We start from the raw sequence: 23160 nt of genomic DNA on the forward strand, positions 1-23160 counted from the left end.
TAAAAGTAACAAACTGGTTCCACTCAAACAGATTTAGTCTGAATGTCTCAAAAACAAAATATGTAATTTTTAACATGCGAAATCGGAAATATCTAAAAGAAACATCTCCATGCAATTATTCTTTAATAGGAATTGTAGAGCAAATTTAAATTGCACTTCTGTGGAAATAGAAAAACGTAATATAATAAGGTATTTAGGATTAAAAATTGATTGCAACTGAAGTCGAAAGCATGCAATTCAAAAGTTCGTGAATAACTTACTTGGGGTTTCTTCTACACAGTATACATTTTTTATAATTTTTAAAGTACAAAAGATGTAGAACATTTGCTAGCAATTGGGGGAAAACTTGATACCAAAGCAGCAATACCAGGTATACCAGGTACGGCCAAGTTATTTAGTTTTTAGTTATCTGTTGTACCGTATCAATGCTTTTTTTTTTTTTTTTTTGCAGTTAGATTTCCTATGCCCCTGATCCCACCCAGCTAAACTACGTTAAATTTGCATCAGCATTTTTTTTTCTGTATAAATTAGTATGTTTGCCCTTCTCGCTAAGTTGTTTAAGCGAGACTTATTCTTAAGGTGTGATAGGTGAACACATAAGACCAGAAGGATATTAAGACCCAGTTAAGAGCAGTAGCGCACCAAGAGGGGAGGGGGAAGCAAGGGGCCTCCCCAAAAAAGGTAAAAGGAAAAAAACACTAGAAAATTTTCTAAAAATCTTTTCTTAATTAAAATTATTTTTTTTTTTATTTATGTTGTGTCGTGTCTTCCATTTCTATACTACTTATGAATTAGCAGTCACATAAGGTGGGAATACCCTCTGGTTCTTGGGAATCACGGTCATTGTGAACGCAAAGCAAACGAAGTAGTGCTCGGGCGATACTTTGTTTGCCCGAGCCGGGCCAGAGGAGATCACAGGTATCATGTATTGCCGATCACTGCAGATAGTCATAGGTCGTATGCAACGTGTCGTGTGTATTCTCAAATCGTCTACTCAACTCGGCCTTCCCCAAGATTAAATCTTGAGTGTGCTACTGGTTCAAAGTAAAACATGCTTGCAATATAGTATGGTCGGAACTGGCAACATTGGTGACCTTGGAGAGAATACTGCTGTTTTGCTTGGGGAGGGGGATCAAGAATTGGATTGGCAGTTAACTAGTGACGTCAGCAGGTGTTACTTTTTAAAGTCTGCTGTGAATTTTCCTTAGAGTTAAATAAAAAATTTTATTGTTCGAAATAAATTTAGAGATTGGGTTTTTCTTGAATGTATAAAGGATCGAAATTTTAAAAAAATATAACTGGTTTATAATTAATTGAATCTTAAAAAATTAATCTCTAAATTTATTTAGAGATTAAAAATTAATCTCTAGAAAGTTTATTTTTTTAAGTATATAATTCAAGTTATATTCTTTCTTCTCTCAGCCATACAATGCGAGGTGGAAAGTGAAATACTTTTATGTATACTTTTTTCTTACCAAAAGTAACAGAGCATTTTAAAAAAGAGAAATCTATCACGTATTTCTTGTGCAAAGTTTCCGATCACCTGAGAAGGAGGTTTGCTATTCTGCATATCTTCCAGTCTATCGAGAGCATGAGCATTTCTCTTGGAGTTAAAGCTATACTGCTAATGAATTATGGAACGACTTGTATTATACCGAAACAGCTGTATTTTAAACATAAGAATACGTGAATATATTACTACGAGACTGAAAGTACAGATTCATCAAGTACATCTGACTATGAAACGTCTTCGATTACATTTTGGGTGGCATTTTCAGCAGCTTTCATTCAAAAATAAATGAAAGGATTGAAATGCATTAAAAAAAAAAGTTGCATAATTTCTGCATTCGAAATTTGATGAAATATACCTCAGAAATATTCGAACTTTTTAAAATTTTCATCGTAAAATGTATGTGGAGAAGCAAATGCCTACACATGAAAATATACACGTAAAATCTGGACATCAATGGCTTTTTTTTTAAGAAAACTTTTTTTTAAGAAACTGCACTTTGATAAATAAATTTTTCCGCTTTTAGTTATAAAGAAATCCATTTTAAGCTAGGCACCTAAAAATTATTATTTTTTTTGATTAATGTATTTTCTTAAATTATATCTCTCTATATATCTATAAAAAGTTTTGTATTTTTATATTAATTACATGTGATTATATTCAGAAAAACAGCGTGAAGAAGACTATGCCAGAGAACAAAGATAGCTGGAATGAAGCAGATGAGAAGTTAGTTTGATATGTTTGGAGCTGAGCTGTGTATGGACCAGCCGCTGCTCGGATTGAAACACGATGGGAGGAAAGAGTAGAGGTAACGGTTAGTTTCGTGGGTCAACACACATGAAAGTACCAACAACAACAAAAAAAAGGAATAATGAAGAATCAGAAACAGAACGTCTTTGAGAAAGTAACAGAAGGGAGTATATAAGAGTGGAGTCGCCTATTAAGCATATATTTCCTCTTCTATATAATCAAGAACTTTTATGGAGTTTCCAAATATGAAAACATTACTCGAAGGTCGGCCTAACCAAGAGAGAAGTGCATTGATGTGTAGGGGAAAGGCATAGGCGAGAGTAAAGAGCCCGAGATACTTCAGCATTGAACGATACCGTAGGAAACTGGCAATACAATCACAAAAAGAAGACACGAGACCATAAAATTATATCTTTCAGTGAGAAGACATTGAATGTGGATATAACCGAAATCCCTGGAAATATCAGGAATAATATGAGTGTTATTATATCTTTCCATGATCTTTGTCTAAAGATGGATACTTTCACCAGCAAGAAGGTTTGCTGTAGAACGAGTATGGCGGAGGCCATATTGGTGATTATTAACGATGTGATGGACAAACGATGGAGAAAGTAATCAAAACTAGTTTCTTTTATTCCGAGAGACCATATAACTTTTGAAAACATTGAGGTGAGGGGAAAAGGGACGATAGTTTGATACTTGAGGGTAACAGCAATAGCCGAGCCTTAGTTAGAACTTCATTGGCTACAGCATTGCCACCCGTTACCCTCCCTGGGTACCCATTTTAGTCGCCTCGTGCGACATGCATGGGCTACAGTACAAGAATTTTTAAATAAAGCCCTTCTTAAAATTAAGACGATCCCACGGACCACTCCCTACGAGTGGCCGAAAGATCGTCCAACTCAGCGTTGGTTCCACTCAGTGACGGGCCCCCAAACCACTGAACAGAACCGCTCATATTCCAGGGAAAAGCATCCACCGACAAGGCCCCTCACTGGCCACGCTGGAGAACACCCTCTCCAGAGACTCAAAATGCTCTTCCAGGGCAACCCCCCCGAAATCTAATCCCCCCCCCTCTCACCTGGAGCAAAATTTCGGAAGAAACCTAATAGAGTGAAACTCTGCGTCCCATTTTAATCGCCTCTTACGACACTATTAAAGTAGCGGCAACTCTAAAAATTAGAACGATCCCTAGACCACTCCATAGTGGACGAAAGACCGTCCAGCTCAGCGTTGGCTCCCCCACCAGCGAGCAGAACAACTCATATTCTAGGAAAAAGCATCAACTGACAAAGCCCCCTCACCGGGCCATGCTGGAGAACACCCTCCCCGGAGACTCAAAATGCTCTCCCAGGGCAAAACACCAAAATTACTTCGATTATATATAAAAACTTTGATTATATAGTGACTGACTTGTTACATCTCTCTCTCTCTCTCTCTCTCTCTCTCTCTCTCTCTCTCTCTCTCTCTCTCTCTCTCTCTCTCTCTGTGTGTGTGTGTGTGTTAATCCCAATCACATATGAAAACCAGATCTCATCTCCGTCTTTTGTTTTATTCAATAAAGCACGACGGTTCCTGCTTTATAAATTTTAAATATCTTAAAAACTTTTTCCATTAATAAAACAGTAACATTTCCTGCTACTGCTTGATTTGTAACTGGAGTTCAGATTTTTAGCTTTATATTTCTGATTTAAAAAAAAAAAAAAATCTATTTCCGAAGATAAATATACAGACAGGAAAATCAGTTTCCCAAGTAGGGAAATTTATTCATATTCAGCTATCTTCTTCATGACCATATGACTATAAAATATTAAAATAATTCTATTTAGTGAATAAAGATGATCAATTTTTTAAGTATGAAAAACTACATGAAAGTTTAAATTAGGAAATCGAAGTCAAACTGCAATTGACATGACTGTTACAGATAGAGGGAGCTGCGATCACTAATGATCGAAGTCTGTGCTTTTAACCTCAACTATAGGACTAACATCGTTATCGTGGGTAACCTCTCATTTAACTGTTCCCTATTATGTGTTCCAACGATTGATTCCCTCTCTCTCTCTCTCTCTCTCTCTCTCTCTCTCTCTCTCTCTCTCTCTCTCTCTCTCTCCGTTTGTTTTCATCTTAAACTTCAGTTTCACAGTACAAACTTTCTTTTCTTTTGGCTTATTTTAAAACAGAAGTAGACTTTTATCCTTCTTGACTAAAATACTTCGTTAATCTGCCAAGCTTGAACTCATTTAAAGCACTTTTCCCCACAGCAATAGCCAACCGCCCGAAACTGAATCTACCTGATGTAATCCATCATTACAACGTAGTCGGTAGCAGGAAGATCGATAGACGACAACCGGAAAACTAATCAAAGCCCTCATCTACGCTGCAAACAGACAACATGACAATATCGAGCGTTAATCAGTCTAGAACAAGAAAAGACCTTTGACAAAGTAGACATGAATACCTGTTTGAAGTGCTGAGAGTTTATGGATATGAACACCGGAATAAAATGCGTGCACTCTCTCTCTCTTTCTCTCTGATCAAAAAGTCCGCAGACTGTCCGAAATCATTCCATTCATTACATTTTTTTTCAATGCAAGAAGAAAAAAAAATCTCAAAATAATTTTGAAACTCACTTTTTGCTACCTCTCCAATGACATTTGTTGCTATCGCTTTGACCTTTTCTCTTGATGAGCGCCAATGTGGCGTAGTCGATAGCATCGATGCCCATCAGTTGAAATGATCTTGGTTTAATTACTAACGTATTTCTGAATCTTTATAATTTTTAATTTTTTAGCGCGTTGAAACAGGAGTGAGTGGGACTAAAACGACGTTCACGGGATTTTTTTCTCCTCTTTTTCTTCTAGATTCTTGAGTTTTTGTTTCACAAAAATGCAACAAACCAACCCAAAGATACACGGAATTAATAGACAACGATACACTGGCTTCAGTCCGTATTGTTTTAAGATTCAGTCATAAATGGGATTGGTGTCATCCAGAAGATTTTTCTCTCTTGTCAAACTACTATATTTTTAATCTTTCTCCACGGTCACTTTTTTTTTGCTTTGTTGTGCAGTGATAACTGGGGGGGGGGGAATAATCAAAATAATTAAAGAACCTTTAATAAAAATCATTGGTTACAGAAATAACCATAGCCATAAGTAAACATAAGAAGTATGTTTTTGAAAGAAATCAAAAATTACACGCGAACATTCTAGTAAGTACAGAAAGAGTTGCACACACACACACACACACACACACACACACACACACACACACACACACACACACACACACACACACACACACACACACACACACACACACACACACACACACACACACACACACACACACACACACACACACACACACACACCTCTTCATCTCGTTCTAAATGTCTCTGTTAAAATGGTCATTGACATTAAGTCAATGAATCGTATTAAAAAAATATCGAATACCTAGAAATAGGAATTATGTCATTTAAAAAATAATGTTAAAATAACGAGAAGATACTGAAAACCACATCAGTGAAGAAAATGCGACCTACGAGTTTGACATCTTTGCTCTGTGAACAAGATGGCGACAGTTGTCTGCCCTACTCTCCTCCCTTGATGCCTACGAAATCATGGCTGTAGCTAATGCCTTCAAATTTACTTGGGTATTTTTGAAATAATTAGTCTACAGTTTATTATCACTAACGTGCATAATGGAATCTCAAGACGCCTCAGTTATAATTTCTATATAAAAACTCCACCGGGTATTTTTCATGTCACTGCAGGTGGAGATTGTTCCCTGGAAGTGCATTAACATAGAAGGTATGTAGCAGTGTCTTATTGCTTGACCACAGATGCGTTATTAACGAACAAACAGATAAGTTGACTCTCGTGTTGCTCTGTATTATTTTCTGTAGTAGCACCGTAAGCATTATTATTATCATCTAATGGCGTTAGGAAGAAATATATAGAATCATTAGTGTCACTTTCTATTGGTTGTGGAGAGGTATTATATTTATAACTGCCATTCTCTCTCTCTGTTTCTCTCAGGTTATTCTTTCACTTTCTATATTTTGTACCGAGTTGCTGTTCCGTATACAGTTAGGCCATAATGGATTATTACTTCACATAGATATTTGTCAATCTGAATTCTGATGTCGAATAGGACTATATCTTTAATTTGGAACAGTTTCCCTGCGATTGTTCTTAATTTCTTTTGAAACTAGTCAAGGCCGAAATATTTCCTTGTTGTGATCTCTGTTAAGGCAGTACATGAGCATTTTTTTATTCTACATTACTGTGATTTCTTTCCTGCAGATTATTAGTTTTTTTCTATAGATGGTGTTAAAGTCTGGTATTTTAATCAGCATCATATATATATATATATATATATATATATATATATATATATATATATATATATATATATATATATATATATATATATATATATATATATATACGTTCTTTTCTCTGTTCAGGTGAACGCAGTTTATATCTTCTGCTTCTGTACAGTGTGTAAATATCATTCATATACATGTTAAACAGGGGAGAAGACAAAATGGCTCCTTGTGACAAGTCATAGCATGTTTCTATTGGTGTACTGAGTTTTCTGCCAACTCTCTATGCATTGATCTTTTTCTAGAGAGGTAGTTATTAAACTATTTTAATTAATTTGCAGTTGATTCCCATAGCTGTTAGTTTTCTAATTAGAATGATGTCATCTTCTGTATCAAAAGTCTCATTTAATTTCCATAAGGATGACTCTTATGTCAAGAGGGTTATTGATTTTGTCAGAAAAATTCTCGATTCAGTCAGTTGTACTTTTTATCTTTCATGGAAGCCATATTGTTGTGGGCTTATTATTATTTGATCCTTTTGAAGGTGGTCTTGAAGCCTGTTATTAATAAATATTTCCATTATTTTATTTTTTCCAATACACGGAGATTGGACTACTGACTCGCTTGTGAAGAATGGTTTTAGAAAGCCAAGGTTATTCTTTACATCAGTGAATCTGACTTCATCAAATTCTGGACTGGTTTGTTTTGAGCATTTCAGTCGCCAACACTATTTCGTCCATTATGACAAAAAAGCCTTGTAGTTTTCGTTCTGTAAGAAGTTGCTTAGATGAACGATATCAGTGCTGGCTTTATTTTATTTTGCAATATTATTAATAAAAGTTGTGTTGAAGTTATTGGCAATCTGAATAAGAAATTTAAATCACCTACAATTTAGATGAAATAATTTTAATAGTAATTCCTGGGCTCCTTTTTTCTATTATTTATTTCCTAGTTTATCTCCTATCATTCTTTCTTAATAACCGTCATTGATTAGAAATAGATGTGGTAGAATCGTCTGAATTTTCTTCACTTGTTACTAAATTTCATACTATTCATAATCATCTAAGATTCCTTTTTTAAGGAAGAGTTTTTTTTTTTACTTTTTTTTGGCCGTCTAGTCGTTTTATTGTATATATATATATAACTGAATGTTATGTGGATAACATTGCATATTCATTGTAGAGAGTTTCATGGATGAAGCTGTCCCAGTTGGTATTCTAGATTTTTTTTTCACGACTATACTATTTTTTGATTTACTATTGAATCGATTACATAGTCTGTGCTCAGATTTTGCTTCTTTACTAAGCGTCATGTTTAATTCTCTAAAGTAATATTACACCAGTTTGCTCTTAATGACGTAGGTGTGGCACTCACTATCTGGGGCAAGCACGTTGATGATCGATGTATGACCTATCCAAGAGATTTTCCTTAATTTAATTTCTAACGATGACATTTTTATAGAATTTTGCAAAATTGTAGCTGGCCAGTAGATGCATGTATTTTGATGTAGACAGGGAGGCTAGGTCAGTTGCATTGTTCATATCACTAGTCGTAACACCTTGATTATCATAGCATGGAGGGCGGTATAATGCTATGCTATTAAAGTGAGCTTTCTCTGACATCCCTGCTCTGTCTTTGAATCGCTGGTATTTTTGTACCATAAAATGATATTAGTTTATTTGTACTTTTCTTCTCCTTTTTCTAAGTTAAAATTTATCTCTCACCTTTCCAATACGTTATCTACATCTTGTTTATTGTATTAATCGACTTCCCTTTATGCATATGCTTACAAAGAGAAGTGTAACCCGCATGTGTTGGACTTTGCTTTCAGATGTCTTTTGACAAGCCAGAACATGTGACTCAATCTCTTGAACGCAATAATCTTTCTTCACAGTGGCAGCAATCCATTGTTCAGACTGACTAAGTTTTCAATATTACTCCCAAATATGTATGTAAAAATACTATTTTTTGTATAAAACTGGTATCAGGTAGAAAAAATAGTTTGATATTCGAAGTTCGGAAGATATTAGAGCATTTTTTCCACTAATGTTTTTCTTTTATGCACGAATTTTTAATTTAAAATTACGCGTCTATTTCACGACTATACTATTACTACTACTACTAATACTACTACTAATAATAATAAACTTTTTCTCCACTTTTTTCGCATATTTTTCAATAATATCTGAAACTTTCCTTGCTAACCCTTCAAAAACAGCACTTCACATTTTATGGTCTTGATTCAAACTTTCAGCTCGTAGCGACCTCTACTTGTCATTCTAACATAATAATGTGCTCAAAATAGTATTGTTATGTAAAAAATCATTCAGTCATTTTAAGCGAAATTTATAACTGAATATTTGAATTTCTTGAATATAAGGAATATAATGCTATTATAAGAAATTTTATACTGACAATCGAAAACATTTTAGGGATGCAAACGAAATTTATAGATTATGTGATTCATTAACGTGTATGAATATAGAAACAGCCACTGTGGTTAGAACAAGTTGTTATATTTGTAACTACCTGTCTTAAATATAAATATTTAGAAATAGTTATAAATAAATATAAGTACCAACTTATTCTGAAATATAAACTTCGGCTTATCCGTGTTTTTCAATTATCTGCGCACTCTATTCCTCCTCCATTATTTTGGAAAAGCGAGAGCCCTGCTGGATAATCCAGACTAATAAATTATTGGTTTATGCTTTAATTATATTCCTCCATTTATTCAGTACATATGTTCATTTTGGGTGAGTGTAAGTGTGTTGTTATTATTTAGAATTATGACCGAAGCAATTAATACTAAGAGACCAGGGCCAGTGCACTATGTAAGTTAACTGCGTGTGACCTTATGGTCAGTTCGACTCTTTTATGGGATGAAAACTCATATTTCTGGAAGAAAAAAAACCTGCTATCCCTCGTGTGAGATAGTAGCTGTAAATATAAATGTTACTTGTAAATGTTTTTCGTGTACTAGACGGAATTTGAACCCAGGTCTATCCAACCTAAGGGATCATTGATACCAGTTGAACTATGAAGGCTCCGATTGTGTAGTTTCTTTTCTTATATTTTTCAATTTTGCATTTTTCTATATTACAAAAAAAAAAAAAATATATATATATAATATTACTTGATATTAATAATATTATAGTTGATATCAACTATATATTACTATATATAGTTGGATATATAGTATTATATTCAACTATATATTACTATATATAATTGATATATATATATATATATATATATATATATATATATATATATATATATATATATATATATATATATATATATATATATATATATATATATATATATATATATATATATATATATATATATATATATATATATATATATATATATATATATATATGAGGGTAGTAATATATCCAACTATATATACTACCCTCATAACATAATATCTGTTCTGAACAAATAATATTTAGTTTAATCATGCAGAAATAGGTTTGTGTTGTTTTCTTAAATAAGACATGAAGTTGAATTAACAAATTCTCTCTCTCTCTCTCTCATCTCTGCTACTTCTATCTTCAGCATAAAAGTCGAAATACTTCGAAAATGTCAAAAGGCTTCTACGTTACAAGACGAAAATAAACACTAACAAGTCCACACTCTTGTTTTTTCCTCTTTACATTTGGAACTGGTTAGGATTAAAAGCCATCAATGGCATCCTGTACTACAGCTGGTCAGTAAAACACTCAGAAACTTCAATATCTATAAAGCTTCGTCTGAAGTAAAAACTAAGTAAGAAACTATTACTTGGAGTTAATAGTATCTTACTTAGCTTTTTACTTGAAAGAAATTTTAGTTGTTAGCTTTCAAGTTAATAAGAAACTATCATCTTGATTGGAGTACAGCGAGTTTTTATAAATGAAAAACAGAAACGTCTGTTCTGTATCTTTTTTTTCCCCTTAGAAAAAGTAGTTTTGTATTCAAAATAGTAATCAAATATAAAATACCCGTATTTGATACCAAGTCACCACACTATTATACTTTCTCGATAATAGAAAATTATAAAATAAACGAAACAGGATGAATGGAAGCAGAAATGGAATGACAGATAAGATGGAGCGAAATTTAAAAAAAAAAAAAAGAAATACAAAACGATATTTAAATAGATAGAGAAATATAGGAAAATAAAATGAAAAGAATAGAGACAGTGAGAGAGAAAAAGAAGAAGATAGTTTTAAAAGTCCTTGAAAGAAAGTTTCTTCAATGTGGATTACTTACAATTTCATTGTGTAACTTAACCACTGTGTTTAAACAACGTAGATTTCTTTTACCAAGCTCAAGTGCAATCCTTTTCTCTCTTCCGCCAATCATACCACTTTAGAATTTTTTTTTTAAAGGTTCCGTGGTGACTCTCCGACACACTCTAAGTGAAAATCGGTTCGTTACAAAATCAGTTCATCCGTGAAATGTGAACATTCCTTCAGCATCCGTAGCAAGCATGGATAGAGCAGATTCAGATCATCGCGTCTCTATTGCCTGCGGAGTCTTTACCACGATAATCACTGTAATTGGGTACTGAAAAGAAATAAGAAACGGTTTCGAAGTTATTTGGTGATGAGTACGACTGAATAAAACTAGCAATTGCGGTTCACTTCTTCCGCATAAAAGTGTGCTTAATCTATTATTTCCGTCCGATTTCTTATAAAATTATGGTTGCAGTAGTAATGAATTTATTGAATTAGATAAGCTTAAGTAATCATTTAATTATCATCTTGACAACTCACGTCATGCATCCACATAATTATTCAAACGTTTTCTGAAAACTAGGCGAGATTTAAGTAGTATCTTTTTTTTTGGGGGGGGGGGAGATGGACTGAGTCCTTGACTCTTTATCCCTTCATCTGATTGAAGAAAATGTGTGGATGGGGTGTTATTGAGCTATTAAAGCTCTGATAATGGCAGGAGGGTAACAGCAATAGCCAAGCCTCAGTTAGAACTTCATTGGCTACAGCATTGCCATATTTAAAGGTAAAACCGTCTCTGAAAATTTGGACGATCCCTAGGCCACTCAATCGTGGGCGAAAGACCGTCCATCTCAGCGGTGGCTCCACTCAGTGTTGGCCTTCCACCCACACACCACCACCGAGCAGAACCGCTCATATTCCGAAGAAAAGCATTCACCGACAAAGCCCCTCACCGGAGAACACTTTCCCCGGACACTCCAATTGCTTCCTTAAGGCAAAAACCATAAGAGAGCGAACTGAAATTCTTGAATCTCTGCGCCCCAGGGGGTAACAGCAACAGTCGAGCCTCAGTTAAACTTCATTGGTACAACATTGCCATCCATTACCCTCGTCTCCCACCTAGCTAATTTCTCATCAGTACAATAAGGACTATATAGTCCTTATAAGGACTGGCTTAAAGGGGCGGAGCAAGAATGCTTTACATCTTTCTTCCCCGTTATCTGAAGAGGACAGATAAGGTGTATTGAGCTATTAAAGCTCTGATCATCGCAGGAGGGTAACAGCAATAGCGAGTCTCAGTTAGAACTTCATTGGCTAAAGCATTGCCATCCATTACCCTCCAAGGGTATTCAGTACAATATCCTTCATTGGTGAAATTATAAATAAATACAAATATTTATATAAAAAAAAACTGGTGTCGGAAATATTTCTTTTTTAAAAAAACGTATTAGTTCAAAATAATATTTATTTTTACTTTTTTACATTAAAAATTAACAAATAAATAAAATAGTTTGTGAAATATAAACCATTTTATTTATCTACTGCCTTTGAATATGCATTCAACAAAAAGAAGGACTCCACCTACCGTCAGAATAAATATGCAAACAATTTCAATTATATATTTTTTCCTGCAGTATGTTTGCTGCTGTTTCCTTGATTTTTATTTATGAATAAGTAAAAATTTGAGTTTAGCAGAGAACGCGAGACTTAGATAATTAATACTCAAATCTTAATATTTAAAGAAATAGGCCTAATATAAATATAATTATATTTTTACGCTATAAATCGCGATTTATAGCGTAAAATATAAACCATATTTATACAGCGTAAAAGTGAAAAATTTGTTCTCTTCTGTGAATGTATATTAATTATGTTGTAAAATAAATATCTGAAAAAAGTATTCTTCCAATTAAAATGAGCGATACATAAGCAAAATTTACCCTAATATATATCTATGCATATTTATTATATTTGGTGTATTGATAAATTTTCAGATTATACTCTAATTTTTTTTTAAATAAAAAGTTTTAAATCATTTTAAGAAATAATAATGATTTTTCTATTATTTTATAGTTACTTTTACATATCTAAAAATACTTTTATTTCACACATCCAGTTTTAATCGACATGGATAAATCACTCTTAGCTTAGAAAATTATCCGGTTCACTCATCTGTATTTTCTCCAAGTGTGAAGGTCGTCAGCCATCATAATCCTTCACGCTTTACTGCACCATTTATCACTGTCCAATAGGTGCAGTCTGACGAATATTATTGCAGACTTCTCTTTGCAGATGGGGAGAACTTCAATCAAAGTTCACTTCAATCCAATACACAGTTTGGTTAGGTGGAATACGTTCTCTTTTATTTATTTATTTTTTAATGAAATTTAAATTTCATTAATAAATAAAGTTATAATCCCATCGGAAAGCTCTACAGATAAATGAACTAAAAATGAACGTCTTTATCCATCAACAGCAAACAATCCTAATTCTGATATCACGTTTGAATATCTTCAGTATCTTTTGGAAATAATAGAAACTTTTTGTGTATTTAAATCGTGCATATTTTTAAGTCTCCGCAAAAAAATTGCTTCTATTACATTATTTTTAATGGATTATTTTTTCCCGTAATAACAAAGTTTTTCAAATACATCCTGTGCAGTATCCTTGATGTACTCGCTAATCAGACATTTCTAGGCATGATATAACAAGAATATTATTTGCTAATCGACTTGAAAATTTCCCACAGCGTTAGAATTATGTTCGATCTAGTTTATTATCAAGCAGCCGGCCTGCTGATTCGAAAATCAAACTGATTGGAACTCCAATAAATGCTCTCAGGGCACACAACAGTTTTAGAGCAGTCTACCCAAAATTATAATAATAAGACGTGTATTGATTTCTTTGTTTTGTAGAGGATGTGGGGAATTGATAGTCACGCCAATGATCAGGATCCTTATTAGGTACACGGAAGCGTATAAGATGAAATTGGAATTATCCAGTATACAATAGAGGCTCGACCTTTCCTCTGTGAGTGCTGCAGTTCTAAGTATGCTGTATAAACATCAACGATAAAACAATAAAACTGATTTTATTGTGGAGTACAATAATAGATAAACAGAAATAAGATACGTTTCTATGCGTTTGATTTATTTCAGTTTTATTTTGATGCCGAGAGTACTCTACTCCACTCCATTCCACTCAGCTAATCGTCTTCCCTACTACACCCAACTGCCATCAACGCCATCAACGCCATCTACCGCCCACCACGAACTTTTTTGTCTGTAAATTGCGCGCGCGCGCGCGCGTGTGTGTGTGTGTGTGTGTGTGTGTGTGTGTGTGTGTGTGTAATTTAGGCCTTTTGCAATCGAAGGGCGCAATTATTATTATTATTATTATGATTATTATTATTATTATTCATATGGGTACTTACTCCATGGAATCAAAAGACTCATCGCAGGAGACCCACTATATCCATTAACACAATACCTATCGTACATCTCCTCAAACCTATTCACTATTGTGGCAATCACAACCACCTCTGGCAATCCATTCGAGTCATTCACCACTCTCCAAGTAAAGAACCTTGTTGTGCACACCCTTACTTACCACACTCTTAAACAACTTCCAAGTGTGATCCCTTGTTTTCCCCTACTTCCCACATACTGAAAAATTTCTTCTGTGTCAATCTTATAGACTCCCTTTAGTAACTTATAAGTTTCTATCATACCCCCTCTTTTTCGCCTGTTAGCTGAACTCTGCAACCCACACACCCTCAATCTATCCTCATAGGGAACATTCCGCATACCTGCCACCAGCATGGTCACTCGTCTTTGAATCCTCTCCATTAACTCCCGATCCTCAAGAAACTCAAGTGACCGAATCTTGACAGAATAGCCAACATGGGGCTGAATTATTGCCTTTTAAAGAGGGATAATAACTTCCCTGTCTTTACTTGTCAATATGTTCTTCAGCATCCAAATAATTCTCTGAGCTATTCTGCCAACTCCTGTAATGTATCCTCTGAATTTCAAATCTCTATCCACCACCAGATCCGTAGTCTCATCAGTTTACTGTAAACAAGTACCATCAATACGATACGAAGAGTGTAATCATTTCATTCCGAAGTTACTTTACATTTTACAACATTGAATTGATAACCTTTGTCCTTTGACCACACTGCCAATTTATTTAAATCATCCTGTAAGACATCTACGCCACCTTTATCAACTATCGCCCTACCCAGTTCTTCATCATCGGCAAACAGCTAAATATTCCATTTCACATCTTCCGTTATATCATTAATGTACAAATTGAAGAGTAGTGGTCCTAGTCCGGAGCCCAGAAGTACTCTACTAGTCATCCTTATTGGTCTTGATTCCACTCCACCATGCATCATCCTCTGATGCCCGTCTATCAGCCACTCCGATATCGATGCTACCAGTCTCATATCCACATTCCCATTTTCTCTAACTTTTCCAATATTTTACCCGCCACTCCAGAGATTCTAATTGTTCTGTGATTTTATGCTTCTGTCTTGAAGCCACCTTTATATAATGAAACTCTCTTACTACATTCTTTCCACTTCCTTGGCCAGAACTGACACCTAGATTAAACAATTTTGTCAAAGGCACTGCCAGTTCACTTGCACATTCTCATAGCAGACGAGCTGACATATCATCCAAGCCCACTTTTGTATTCATGTTGATATTTTTCAATATACTGAGTACCTCCAGTTCATCTATCTCAATGCTCACATCAGTATCTGTCACCTTAGTAACTGCAAAGTCACCACCTGGATGATTATTTATCTTCTGTAATAGTTAACACTCATTATAATAATAAATATAAAATAAAATAAATATTTAAATATCAATTTATAATCATTAATTGTAAATATTTTAATAATTATAAAAATTTTAATTTACACCATTTATAAATTTACAAAAATATGATATGAAATATTTTGTATTACATTGATTTTGCTTCCGAAGAATCCACCGTGAGATGCGGTGATTAATACCCTTGGAGAGTGATGGATGGCAATGCTGTAGCCAATGAAGTTCTCACTGAGGCTCGGCTATTGCTGTTATCCTCCTGCCATGATCAGAGCTTTAATAGCTCAATAACACCTTATCCCTCCACAGATAACGGGGAAGATGAAAAGCATTCTTGTTTCACCCCTTTAAGCCAGTCCTTATAAGGATAAGGATTTTGCTTACTGTGTTTCTAAGCCTAACTTTAAGTCTCTGTGTAGATGTAGAGATGGCATAACAAATCTTCGGGTGCGGTTGCACTGGAAACTGATTTTTTGCAGCTTCGAAATTCCGCCTGAGAACGAAGTAGTACTCTTCAAGAACATTAAAAATAGTAAGGGGCGACTATTCCGTCGATATTTGGCTTGGAGGATTGCCTACGCTAGTTCCTGATGAAATTGCAGCGAATTCCTATTGCAACATGTCAAAATTAAATTGGTAGGACATCTCTTCTATCACTGTCCACCAGTACAGCTCATTTGGCAGAGGCTGGCTGAAGCAAACGTTTAAGATCCAAATATCAACTTACTAGGAAGTAATTCTACTACAGTTTCCTTGTTGGTGAGGGAAGAAAATAGCTTATTTTCTCCATCAGCACTCTAAAGTACCACATACAAAAAATAGCAAAGAAATATCTCCTGGACGACGAAAGAAGAATCCATCAATGAATTAGGAACTGTTTCTTCGTCTATCTCGATTCTTGGATTAGGACAGATACATTTTGGACGAAGAACAATTCCTAAGGAAATAGGGAAGGTCATCCACACTTTGTAGCATCATACAGGGAAAATTTAAAATTGTCATCCATTTATGATATCTTTGATACTATACGGATTTTAACCGCAAACTCTATTCTTTTCATTATCATAAATGAACTGCTGTTTATTTGATTTTACACCGAGGTGGTGGGGTCTGAATAAACTCTAGCTATTAAGAGACAGTCTAGGATTTTTAGAGCCGGATCGTCCAAGGCAGCCATCTCCAATTAGTTTCAAGTTTTATGTTTTATTAGTTTTTTTTTACGTTATACCATACAATTTTCATTTTTATATATTTATTATGTTTACACCGTTTTACATGTAGTTTATTATTTTTTTGGTGGTGGGGAGGAACTTTTCCTTTAAAGAGTGAAAAGTCAAACGACTGTTTTAGAAGGTTCCCGGAGCTCAATAGCTAACACTCTCACCTGAAGCCTATTTCTCCTCTAACTTCTCTATCTCACCCTATCCTTCTTCGTTTTCTGATTATCTGTTGACTCTCGCCCTGCTTTGTCTTACACCAGGTGACGAAATTCATCTCCCACCTAAAGACATCCATTCCCATAGAGGGATTCAAACCCACAGTCTATTGGTCGTAGAGCACTAACCACTCGGACAATCAGGCTGGCATGAATTGATGCAAAGAAAATGATTATACAGGGAGTCCCCGACTTACGTAAGAATTACGTCCAACAAACTTTACATAACTCGGGTTTTACGTAAGTTAAGTCGGACATAATGGCCGGCCTGGTTGGCCGAGTGGTTTGCGTATCCGCTCTCTAGCCAAAAGGCTGCGCGTTCGAATCCCGCCGTGGGCATGGATGTTTGTGATTGTCTGTGAAAGTACTAGTGGTGGTAGTCGGTGGTAGATGGCATTGGTGTTAGGTGATGAAGGTTGGTGGAGTAGTGAGACGTAGAGTTGTAGAGCAGATGCCCTCCCTCGATGAGTCTTTGGACTCCCTGGAGGTGTGATGTAATAATAATAATAATAATCGTTCCGCCCGTTAATAACACACCCTATTTCTGACGTATTTACAATATTTGTACGCAGTAGTGAATTAACATGTTTTAAAGGTTATTTCTGTTAGTTTCAATCTCAGAATCAACACAAAAATTGGATTTCAATATGTAATTATTAATTCAAAGTAATATAATACAGTATAAACAGCATAAGGTTGACTGTTCAACCTTCAGAAATTATCAATTATCAATTTGTGAGGATCGTAATGAACTGCGAATCATTACGATCCTCACAAACACTAGAAATATATCACGTCCATATTGAAACGGAGACTGGAGAAAGTTCACGCATGCGCTACGTGGGCTGTTTCACCTTACGGAAGACACCGTTAGACGGCGTGCGAACGTCGTACGTAAACGAGTTAAGTAAAAGTTTTAAAATTTCCTATTTTTTTAGCCATTTCACGATAATTTGCGAATTGACGGAAGTCGGGGACTGTCTGTATTTAACTCTGAGGTCAATTAATGTAGATATACTTACTGATATCTTAATTCAATGTTCTGATATCTGGTCATTAAAGATTTATGGATCCAATTAATAGCGTGAAGTGGATTTTTTTTTATAGAAATTTCAAACTTTATGGACTGTATTGTAACAGATAGTCACAGTTGATTTTCCAGCATATCCATTTTTTTTAATAAAAGTGATTTCTGTTAATAGCGTCCCTTCTAATGAAGATTGGCATGGACCTATTCCAACACTGTAAAGAAGACTTCCATGTTCAGAGAGGTTTCACTCAAGCTGGATAAAAAAAAAATCGGCTTTTCCAGCCGATGTTAAGTAAAATAATAATAATAATAATCGTTCTGCCCGTTAATAACACCCTATTGCTAACATATTTACAGTATTTGTACGCAGAAATACGAATCTAAAAAACTCAGTCCCGCAGAATCAGAGTATCTAATATTTAAATTTTGTCCTAAACCGAGCTTTTAGTGTGTTTTTTATTTAAATTTAATTCTTCGACCTAAATCTGTGTTTATCTGAATCTGAATCAAATCTGTTACCATTTCAACATTTTTATCGTTTATATCTTTATAATGTAACTATCACTAACAAAATAGTGTAAGTCTATAGTACATGCGTACCGTGAGTTTCCCTATTTTTGTATTCATTTTATAATTTTGTTTTGTATTTTTATTGATTTTTTACGTAGTCCGGAAACCTTGTTTTAATTCCAAACATGGAACTTTTTTCAAGCCACTTCAAGCTTTCAATAAGCAGGACGATAGTCTTCATTAGATGGAACTTATCATGCCCACAATGGGGTTCGAACCTGCAATCTTATGGTTGGAGAGTAGTGATGGTTCAGATTGTTACTCAGTATTGCCCATAATAAAACCTTCGTACTTTCATATTCACAAATCATATCCTCAGTTGCCCGTTACGGTATTATATGGGACATTGTGGGATTAATTAAAATAAGTTTCACCTGTAAGATAAATAAGAGAAAGGACGTAATAATACCGTTGTACAGGTCTTTAGTTAGACCAATCAGACCAATATCGGATTAGGGTTCCCGACTGACTACCATGGTCAAATAGATGCTATGAAAATCGAGGGCATTCAGAGAAGATTGTCCAAGTTTGTAGCGGTTTGTATCATGACGATTATAATAATAGATTAACTAATTAATTGCAGTTAGATAAATTTATCTAACAGGAGAATGAGAGGAGATGTGAATAAAGTTTATAAGTTAATTCACGGCATATATACAGATCGGACTTATAACAGATTAATGCCGTGAGAATGGGGGGAGGTGTCGGTAAGGATTATGAAGGATATAGAAGGAGAAAAAGTTTATTGACAATTTTCTTGATGAGTTGCAGGTTGTGTTTGGGAATACTTCCAGGCAAAAGGCTGTTTCAGATGATAGAAGCAGATTGGATAAAAGAAGAGAAACAGGTTGAATGTGTTTGCAGTTGCACTGAAAAGGGATGTTAGTAGCTGCTGTTCTTGTTTTAATGACCCAACATAAAGTGTAGGAACGATGGCTGCCAATCCACTGGAACAGTGACCATGAAAGTACCTGTAGAACACACACACACACACACACACACACACACACACACACACACACACACACACACACACACACACACACACACACACACACACACACACACACACACACACACACACACGCACGCACGCACGCACGCGCACGCACACGCACGCACACACGCACACGCACGCACGCACGCACACACACACACACACACACACACACACACACACACACACACACACACACACACACACACACACACACAGTGCTAAAACACTGCATCTATAAGATAGAGTTCGTAAGGAAGCAATCATGTATGAACCGAATCACTCGCACCTCACCAAACATATGAGGAATATTCCATAGAATGGGCTGATCTGGGATTTGTATAACATTAGTAGAGAGGTGGATGAAGAATAGCATATTGAACTGAAGAGAAGGCCGAGTTTTTGAGATACTGAGGAAGCGATTGATGTGATGTGTTTATTCCGGTAGAGACTAGAGGTGTATGTTAGTTTAAGAACAAAGAGAGAGGGAGAGATCGGTTCCTCCCTGAAGATCTTATATATTATATATATATATAATATATAATATATATATAATATATAATATATAATATATATAATATATATATATATATATATATACCATATATATATATATACCATATACCATATATATATATATATATATATATATATATACCATATATATACCATATACCATATATATATATATATACCATATATATACCATATACCATATACCATACCAAGAGTTTGGATAATGAAGAATCATCAATCACAGCATCTCACGGTTGATTCATTTCAAGCTAAAAACAAATCAAATCAGAATAACCTTTATAATCATTTTTTAAAATTTATGGTGTATTTCAATATATTAATTTTTAGAATTAAAATTTAAATTATACTTAATAATTTTATTAAAATTAATTATAATTTATAATTTAATATATAAATTTATAAAATTAGTTTTATATAAAAGAAAATAAATAAAACATAAATGAAATCAAGTGCATATGATCAAATGAGATCATTATCTGTATCGACAAAGGATACAGGTACTACGCCATATGAATATATGTTCCAATAATTTTTATTTTACTATTTTTTAAGTTTTTTGTCCTTGAAATGATACGATTCACGTGATTTTTTAATTGTGCTAGTCCTTGCACGGCGATAAACGCCTTAAATGAAATACTGGAGGAATTTATATAGTTTTAAAAACAGACATCGGTTTATTTCACTTGGAAGAGTATTTTTCTTTCTTGATTTTTATCGAGTAGAAAACTGCAAGCATTCTCCTGTAACATTGTACTTCTCGGATGATTTCATCTCTTTCCTGTCGTAAACAGCTTGTTTCTTTTGATTCACTTCATGAGATGTGTGCGACTCTTCATCAAATGACAAAGAAAAGTTTCTTGCTTTTATTTTAGTGTTTCCGCTCTGAGGAAGAAGCAGTATATCTGACACTCCAGAGGATTCGTACACATTTAGGCTGCTGATTGTTTCAGCTTACGGTATCTGTTGACTGCATTTCTGCTCAAGCAAAGAGAATCGACATCGAGAAGGTAAAAAGGAAGTGGGCCCAGCTGTCATCTACGCAGCTACTGATTTAGTGAGATATTACATTTGGAAACATCGTATATTGAATATCATGCAATTCTTCTTAATAATTCTTTCCAGAAGCCTGCACTATTCACTTATTGTTACAGAAACTGCAAATATATAATTATAATTGCAATTTCTATGTAATTATATAATTCGGTCTACTAACAGTTAAAAATGTTATGCATTAAAAAATCGAAATTAATGTTTGTGATAATATACAACTGCTAAAGAGAATTAACGTCCATTTAAAAAATTTCATTCTTATGAAAACTATATTAATATAATTTATTATATTAAAATAAATTATAGAAATTTTTTCATCGAAAATTTCCAAATTTTGAGAGTTAATCATTAAAACCATGATCAAATTAAAGTACACCATTTCCTTGTTTTTATAAGTTCAACTAAATAATCCATGTCAATGTAAAACGTAATTAGGAAAAAGAAAAGGTTGATTCATTCAATCCAATACCCTTGGAGGGTAATGGATGGCAATGCTGTAGCCAATGAAGTTCTAACTGAGGCTTGGCTATTGCTGTTACCCTTCTGCCATGATCAGAGTTTTAATTGCTCAATAACACCTTATCCCACACTGTCATCTACAGATAACGGGGAAGATGAAAAGCATTCTTGCTTTTCCCTTTAAGCCAGTCCTTATAAGGAACGTAATAAGATGCAATATAATAAAATGTGAAATAACATATTTTGGCTCATCTTCTTACAGTATGTGCTAATGTTTGAGAAATTAATCATGGGAAACTTCGTAATCCAATAATGGATGAAAATTATGCAATTTTATTTTTTCGAGAAGATTTGCAATTAATTGTTCGTCACGTTCTCCAAGTTTGACGGATCCCGATTTCTTCCTATGGGGTTACCTGAAGGAAAAGATGAATAAACCCCAGACAATCCAACAGCTGAAGGAAAAGTGCAGAAATTAGGGCGATGCGACCAGAAACACTAACAGCTATGACCATTTGTGAAGCAGAAAATGGAAGACATTTAGGTGATGTAGTTTATCATAACTAATAAAAAAATCTCCAGATGGTTCTGTATTTCATTATAACAAAAAATAATAAATAAACAAAATCAAAATTAACCCCTTCGTGCCTTTATTTACCTTTATAAGAAAAATGTTTGGTCTGATAGGGCAGTTAATTTTTGTGTGTATATATAAAAGGGGATTAGCGATTGACAGGGCGGTTATTTTTGGTCTAAATTCTGAACTTATAAATGTTCTTCCCATTCTGGGAATTCGGAGACTAGAATCTTTTCAACTAAAGAAGTATAAACTAATCGAGGCGATTTTCTCCATTTTCTTAGTTTTTAATTGCTTAAATATTGTAATCAAGTTAAATAAATAAATTTATACAGCAACAAAAATGAGAGAGTTTATCAGAACACCAACATAACAACACAAAATAAAACCAAGATAAATCAACTCAATATAATAGATTTATATAAACTGGAATGTTTTACTATGATGGATATGCTATGATTCCGATAAATACAAATGGACCATCTTTAAAATACCGCATCTTGGCTTTGATAATATTACAATAATTATCAGAGATATAGTTGACTTATTAACTATCAACAAATTCCAAAATTTAGTGATGAGGTTCAGATGAAATAATGAAGTTTTTACAGATCACAAGCATCCTGATCGCTCTTGCAAAATACTGGCTTTGTACTTGTACGAAGTGCTTCGAACATGTTTTACTGAGCCACCTGTACAAGATAGGCGACAGTTTATTTCCTTAAGAATCAGCCTAGTAAACAAAATAGAAGAAACGTGTGAATGATATGTGTAAATCTATTGTAATCCAAACAACGATCATCCTTTCTACTGCTATTATTCATTATCAGTCGCATAAATGAAAAAAA

General features: G+C 34.3%; 1 protein-coding gene across 1 annotated transcript in view; it reads right to left on the minus strand.

The window, feature by feature from the left end:
* LOC150104881 (transient receptor potential-gamma protein-like) overlaps window positions 1–23160 on the minus strand; it is a 350865-nt gene that overhangs the window by 166663 nt on the left and 161042 nt on the right. The window lies entirely within an intron of this gene.

This window comes from Typopeltis vanoorti, chromosome 7 (genome assembly GCF_054136105.1).
Source record: "Typopeltis vanoorti isolate ZY-2024b chromosome 7, IOZ_Tvanoo_1.0, whole genome shotgun sequence".
NCBI classification, from domain to species: Eukaryota; Metazoa; Arthropoda; class Arachnida; order Uropygi; family Thelyphonidae; genus Typopeltis; species Typopeltis vanoorti.